Source organism: Mobula birostris, chromosome 5 (assembly GCF_030028105.1).
Source record: "Mobula birostris isolate sMobBir1 chromosome 5, sMobBir1.hap1, whole genome shotgun sequence".
In the NCBI taxonomy this organism is placed as follows: domain Eukaryota; kingdom Metazoa; phylum Chordata; class Chondrichthyes; order Myliobatiformes; family Myliobatidae; genus Mobula; species Mobula birostris.
In genome coordinates, this window is record NC_092374.1 from 201,355,889 (window position 1) to 201,363,608 (window position 7,720).

Below are 7,720 nucleotides of genomic sequence, written 5' to 3' on the forward strand. Positions count from 1 at the left end.
GGCAGGGACATGTTCAGCACAACTTTGTGGGCCGAAGGGCCTGTATTGTGTTTCTATGTTTATTAGGATTTTGAGCAAATTTGTATGTCACCACTTACAAATTTCTCCCACTTTGCCAATCCCCTCCACCCACTCTCCCACTGCCCCCACCTCCCTGGAACTTCCCCCTCTCCCACATCCCCACCCCAAACTCCCACTCCTCTCCCAATCCACACTGACCCCAACTCCCCATAACAATCCCACATCTCCACTCCCCCCCTCTCAATTCACACTACCCTCACCTCCCACTCGCCCCACCTCCTCAGAACAATCCCACACCCCACCTCCCCAGAACCATCCCAGATTCCCACTCCCCCTCCCAATCCATACTACCCCACCTCCCATCCCAAACTCCCACTCTCCCCTCCCAATCCACTGACCCAACCTTCTCAAAGCAAAACCACATCCCCATTCCCCCCTCCCAATCCACACTACCCCCACGTTCCATATGAAACTCCCACTCCCCCTCCCAATTCTCATTCTACCCCAACTTCCCACAATCCCACATCCCCACTTCCCCCCAATCCACATTACCCTCACCTCCTACACGAAACTCCCACTCCCCCTCTCAATTCCCATTCCACCCCACCTCCCAGAACAATCCCACTACCTCTCCCAATCCACTCTCCAGCTTCCACATCCCCATCCCAAACTCCCACTCCCCTTCTCAATTCCCATTTCACCCCACCTCCCAGAACAACCCCACTACCACCTTTCCCAATCCACTCTCCAGCTTCCACATCCCCATCCCAAACTCCCACTCCCAATCCCCATTCCATCCAACCTCCCAAGAACAATACCATTTCCCCACTCCCCTGGCCCAGTCCACACTAGCCCCACCTCCCTGACACAATCCCACACCCCAACTCCCCCCTCTCCCAATCCATACTGTCCCCCACCTCCCGAGAACAATCCCACATTCCCATTCCCCCCTCTCGCAATCCACACTGCACCCACTTTCCACATTTAACAAACATATCCATCAATTTATCACAGTTTACAGCATTAAAAATTCCTGAGAGAAAACACCTTCCAAAATTTTAGTCAGTAAGCTCTCTTCCCATTTTATTGAATAAACTCAAAAAGCCCATGGTAATTAGATTAACAGATTGTCAACTTTATTGGATAAACATTCCTTTATTTTGTTGGCTGTACTTGTTTTACTATGTAAACACATTCCCACTTTCATTGCGTAAACATATCCTATTGGATAAAGTTATACTATGTTTTATTAATAGGCTCCACCCTACCCCATCATTTCACATGAAACCAAACCCATTCTTGGGCTGAATGGACTTTCTCTAATTGGATGTTGACCACACACACACACACATACATAGGGTTCAATCTCCCACGTTATTAAACAATTATATTATTAGGTTTATTGACATCTGCTGCCCTGCCTCACTGAAGCTGCACATATTTCTGTCTGAACAATTAAAGATTATATCATCACTGGGCTCCAGGGGTTACTGGTAACTGTAAACTGTCCAAGGGCCAATTGCAAATACTGGCTGGATTGAGGTGGGGAATTTGCTGAGAGTATCAGATCGAGCTGAGTGTTTGTCATGAAGAGACAATTACGAGAAGCTGCCTCTGTACTGGAACTAATTTGGAAGCCTATTCAAGATACCTTGCTTTTAGAAAAACATTAATCAAACATTAACTACTTTTATTTAGATACCACACAGAACTGGCCCCTCCAGTCCACCGAGCCTTGCCGCCCATCAACCCACCGATTTAACCTCAGTTAGAGGACAACTTACAACGACCAATTAACCAGTATGTCTTTAGACTGTGAGAAGAAACCAGAGGAACTGGAGAAATCACATGTACACACCGGAAGAGCATACAAACTTTCCTACAGAGGATGCCAGAATTGAATTCCGATGTTCCAAGCTACAATAGCGTCGTGCTAATTGCTACACTACTGTGGTGCATTACTAGACGGGCTGAAGGGCCTGTTTCTGTGCCGAACTACTCTATGACTCCAATCATACTTAACAATACATATGATCTTGCTAGCTGGTTCCTTAAAAGTGATGCAGCAAGAATAGCTGCTGCTGGTTTGATCCAGTGGGGAGTTTGCACGCTCTCCCTGTGATTCCGTAGGTTCCCGCCCCGGCGCTCCGGTCCCTGCACAAAGGTGTAGGTCAGCCAGTTAATCATCTGTTGTACGTTGCTCCTATTGAGTGCTGGAACCTAGAATCTAGAATCTTACAGAGAAACGTTGAACAAGTTGGGTCTTTATTCTTTGGAGCATAGAAGGTTGAGGGGGGACTTGATAGAGGTATTTAGAATAATGAGGGGGATTGATAGAGTTGATGTGGTTAGACTTTTTCCATTGAGAGTGGGGAAGATTCAAATAAGAGGACATGGGTTTAGAATTAGAGGACAAAAGTTTAGGGGTAACATGAGGGGGAACTTCGTTACTCAGAGAGTGATAGCTGTGTGGAATAAGCTTCCAGCAGAAGTGGTTGAGGCAGGTTCTATGTTGTCGCTTAAAGTTAAGTTGGATAGATATATGGACAGGAAAGGGATGGAGGGTAATGGGCTGAGTGCAGGTTGGTGGGAGTTGGATAGGGTAAGAGTTCGGCATGGACTAGAAGGGCCGAGATGGCCTGTTTCTGTGCTGTAATTGTTATATGGTTATAAGGTGCAGATGGGAACGTAGGGAGGATGGTGATCAGCAGTAAGCATGGATGTTGTGGGCTGAATGGCCTGTTTCTGTGCCAGATTAATCAATGATTATATGCCTGATGCGCACCTCTCCCAAAATGTAACTACGCGTCACGGCAACACAGACCGCAACCCGCAACAACTGTGATTGGTCTGCTTGGTAGCATCACATTGCCTCCTACACTGCAATAGCTTCCCATTGGGCGACTGAAGGGCAGGGAAGGAACCCTGGCTGCAATGCTTTCCATAAAGCTTTACAGGCTTCCGAAATTATGGAGGACATATTTTGCTATTACGAGAAAAGACACTCACTTTAAACTTGTTTACCCCGAGAAAGACTACCATGACCATGTGTGCACATGCGCGACGTGCCCGAATTGCAGAGCGACGCAGACACACCAACGCACAAGTATAAATGCTCACAACGCGCGTAGGCCACTTGCGTAGGTTACAGCGTCCATTTGACGCAGGAGTATAAATCAGCCTTGACCCACTGAGTTTTGTCTGTGAGCTCCTCAGTAGTATAGACATCATCATCCCGGTGATGAACATGTTTTAAAAACTTTGACGCAGAAGTATAAATCAACCTTCAGACAGCATCTATGGAGGGAAATAGACAGTCAGCATTTCAGGTTGAGGCCCTTCATCGTGAAAAGATTCACGGGGAAACTACCTGAATTAGAGGGGTTTGAGCAATGAGGAGGTATTGGACAAACCTGGGTTGTAAAGGCCTAAGGGTCGATTCTGCGATCTGGAGGCCCAGGTTGCAATTGGGATGGAGAATGTGGAATTCCAGGGGATATCGTACCCAGGACTGTAAGTGAGAAATGGGGAAAAAGAAATAAAAGATCCTTTATAAGAAAAGGATTAGCTTTATTTGTTAAATGTACATCAAAACAAACAGTGAAACGTGTCGTTTACATCAATGTCCATCAGTCTGAGGACGTGCTTACTGGGGGCAGCCAGCGAGTGTCGCCGTGCTTCCAGCACCCACAACTTACGAGCCTGTACGCTTCTGGAGTGTGGGAAGAAACCACAGCACCAGGAGGAAACCCACAAAATCCTTACAGAGCGTGGAGTGAACTGAACCCGGACCGCAAGTGTAAAGCAACCGCTACGCTACTGTGGTGCCCACCTGCATAACGGGCATGTTACACAGAAGAGAAGCCAATGAAGGCCTTTCAGCCCCTTTTAACTGTGTTGTCACTGAATGTGGTCACCTTCCTACCCTTAATCCTAATCACAGTTATTCCTTAAACATTTAAAAAGGCGCTATCGGGAATATTTTCAGTGAAGATTCATGAGTAGAGAATTCCAGAGGCTCACAAGCCCACAAAATAAAATAAAGCCTCTTGAATGGGTAGCTCCTTATTTCTAAACAGTGGCCCCCAGTTCCAGATTTTCACTGAGCCATCCTCTCTCAGCGTGACCCTCCCTCAGTACTGCCTCTCCCAGAGCACGACCATTCCACAGAACCATCTCTTTTCCAAAACTACAAGTTTATTCACACAAAAATACATGAAATACAAAAATCTATTATTTACAAGACAATGAATAAATTCAAATTTGTCTATAAAAGTCAATTCCGGGGGGAGGGGGGGACATTCTGGAAATCCCCCACTGTACATACGCTAACTGCATACTCCCAGTCCGAAGACTCAGGGACACGAATGTAACCCTGGAAGTGGAACAGGCTGAGCCCTCGAATGCCCGCCACCCGGACAAGTGAATGACCCTCTGCCCAGCCCAGGAGCAAGCCCCCCCCCCCACCCCCCTCCATACTGGGAGCCTGTACATCAGGAGCACAGGGCTGAAGTGCAACTAGAACTTGAGGAACAGTCCTTTCAGATACTCAAACAGGGGCTGCGAGCTCTCACCCTCCATATAAACATGACACACTGACTCCTCATGCCCACAGAAAGTATAGGTGGACGGGGTGTCAGCAAACCAACTTAAAAATCCCTTTATCACACTATGATCTATTTTCTTTGCTTGTTGATATCCCAGATCCCATATGAATATGTTTCATATTCATCAATCAGTTGTATTGTATCCTGCTGCTGTTTTGTATTCTATTAGCTCTATTTTACCTTTATGTTTAATGTTCTGTACTTATCTAGAGTTCATATATATATATATGTTTAGAAAATAGTTCTATTTGAATTAATTGCTTTAGTTTTACTAATGAAGGAGCATATAATTTCAAATCATCCATCAATAGAAGGTGTGTCAAGGTAACTTGTCTGGTTGTCTCTGATTTGATATCCTAGTTTAATCTCAATCAGTAAATTATCATTATTTCTTGTGTATCTACAGTTTGTTGTCTTTTGCATATTGGTTGTTTATCCATCCTGTTGGGTGTAGTCTTACATTGTTCTATTTTGTTTCTTGGATTTACTGTGTATGCCCAGAAGCAAATAAAGCTCAGGGATGTGCATGGTGACATATGTACTTTGAACCTTGACAGAAATCTCAGGCTTTGGGTCCTACGAGCAATTTCAGTTCAGTAGGAGCTAGCACAGCCAGAATCCAGAGCCTCTCTGACACCCCCTCACAGAAACAGCACCACCCGCCACTGACAAAGGAGCACCCTGACTAGAAATGACTAAACCCCAAACTCACAACAGTCCCGATAAACCTGGGTCTACTCCCAGAGCAGCACTGCCGATGCTCACCTCATGCCCTCCTGCATGTAATGCCCCTGTTGGAGAAAGTGTGTCAACAGCATATGCCAGCACAGAGTGTGTTCGGTGTACAGGTATCGCTGCAGGGTCCTGAGGCAGACAAGCCACAAGCTGGGTACGTATGCACAGCAGTGACTAACTTCACAATCAAAAGACTCAGGACTGCAGCAGAGACCCAGCGTCTCCTGCTGCCCCAGAAGTTCCACCAGCCTCTTCTGGGTTCTGGAAACAAGAGCTGTGAATGGGATCAAAGTGACCAGCTGGCACCAGATCATGGAGGCTACCCTTCCCAGGTACAGAATTGCACAAAGTAGGCCCCAGCTGTGTCCCAGCCGGGCAGAGACTTTCATCTCTAAGTTCTGCCAATTCCCTGTCCAGGTCTCCTCAGTGGAGCTCAGATGGGCTCCCAGACAGAGGTGGTGCGTGGTGCTCCAGGAAAAAGAGCTTAAAGTTTCTGGTAGGGAGTCCACCCACCACTGAATCACCAATTGACTTTTGCAGAGGACACAGCCAAGAGAATCCGCTGGCAATCTCACAACCTCTGCAAGTCAGTGATCATGAGGAGGATGTCATCGGCATGAGATGAAAGGATGATACTACGTCTGGTTTGTGAAGAACCAAACCCCTTCAATCTCTTATAGAGGCGGCACAGGAATAGTTCTACACAAACACATAACAACACCCCTAACACAACCCCCTCCCAAAGCGCAAGGACGCTGTCAAGAACCTGTTTACTTTAACAAGGTGCTCTCCAGCAATAGTGACTATCCGTCAGTACTACCCCTTTCACAGTACAAACCTCCATCAGAACCCTGCTCCCAAGGAGTGATCCTTCCTCACTACCACCTTCCAAGGGGTGACCCTCCCTCAGTACCCCCCTCTGAAAGTGTGACCTTCCCTTTATACCCCATTTCCAAGCCGTGGCCTTCCCTCCACACAGCCCTCCCAAGGTGCGACCCTCCCTCAGTACCCAAGTCCCCAGGAGTGACTTTCCCTGTGTACCCCATTCCCAAGCTGTGACCTTCCCTCAATACAGCCCTCCTAAGGGGTAACCCTTCCTCAGTACTGTCCTCCCAAGCTGTGACCCTCCTTCAGTACTGTCCCTCCCAGGGTGGGGCTTTCCCTCAGTATCAGCCCTCTCTCCCTCACTATCGCCCCGTTTTTTCTTTCTTTTCATAACACTCTGTACAGGGCCAAACAATGGCTTCACCGGCACGAAGACCCCTTCCACCTTTACTCCCCGTTCAGAGCCAGGGTCACCTCTCTAGCAGACCGTAGGTCGAAGATGGTCTTCTTTCGGATCTCGCCAATCACAACAATGCCCAGCCTCCCAACAACAGTCACGGCCATGGCCTTTAGCTTCTTCTTTGCAGTACATACGAAGGGAAATCGCTTTGCACGGCGTTTTTTTTTGAGATTAACTGTCTGAAAGGTGATGCTTCTTCACCAGAAGCCCGTACGGAGGGACGAGGCCCCGCCATTTTGGATTGGCTGCCCGCCATGTTATAGCACTACACAGTCAGAATTAAAACCGCCGCTGTATTAGGTTCAGTCACACCACTAATTCAGAGAGCAGTTCCAAGAAGGGAGAAAGGATAGGAGTCTCATTCAGACTGGCAGGAAAGCCTGTGCAACGGGACACTTCAGCGCTGCGCCTTCACCGGGCCTCCCCAACACTCCGTCCGCGACCCACAGTCCATAGTGTCGCCGCAAAACTCTTCAACCAGTCGTGTCGGGCCGAGCACTCCAGGCGGGAGAGGGCCTATCGATGTCAAAAAGCTCGTAAATCCGCCCCAGTTCCCATTAAAAGTTGCAGAAGGGGCACTGGCAAGCCGCAGACCGAGCGCAGACTCCCCAAACCTGGCTGAACAGTCGAAGCGGCTGCAGTCCGCTACCAAAGCGTGAACTGCTCTCCGGGTCCCCGTCTCTGGTTCTGCATCGACATCCGAAAAAACTCCAGCGTAGTTAGAGAACGCACACAGTACTGCCCTTCCCACAGCGTGACGCTCCCTCAGAGCCGCCCCTCCCTCAGCGTGACGCTCCCTCAGCCGCCCCTCCCACAGCGTGACGCTCCCTCAGAGCCGCCCTTCCCGCAGCGTGACGCTCCACCAGAAGAGCTCCTCCCACAGCGTGACGCTCCCTCAGAACCGCCCCTCCCGCAGCGCGACGCTCCCTCATTACTGCCCCATCCGCAGCGTGACGCTCCCTCAGAGCCGCCCCTCCCGCAGCGCGACGCTCCCTCATTACTGCCCCATCCGCAGCGTGACGCTCCCTCAGAGCCGCCCCCCCCACAGCGTGACGCTCTATCAGAACTGCCC

General features: G+C 48.9%; 1 long non-coding RNA gene across 1 annotated transcript; it reads right to left on the bottom strand.

Moving 5' to 3' along the window:
• Positions 1–1,104: 1,104 nt before the first annotated feature.
• LOC140198274 (uncharacterized) lies at positions 1,105–7,442 on the bottom strand. The gene is made up of 3 exons (XR_011886155.1): positions 6,663–7,442; positions 3,435–3,532; positions 1,105–3,318 (listed from the first exon to the last, which is right to left on the bottom strand). It is a non-coding gene; the product is annotated as an uncharacterized lncRNA (long non-coding RNA).
• Positions 7,443–7,720: the final 278 nt, after the last annotated feature.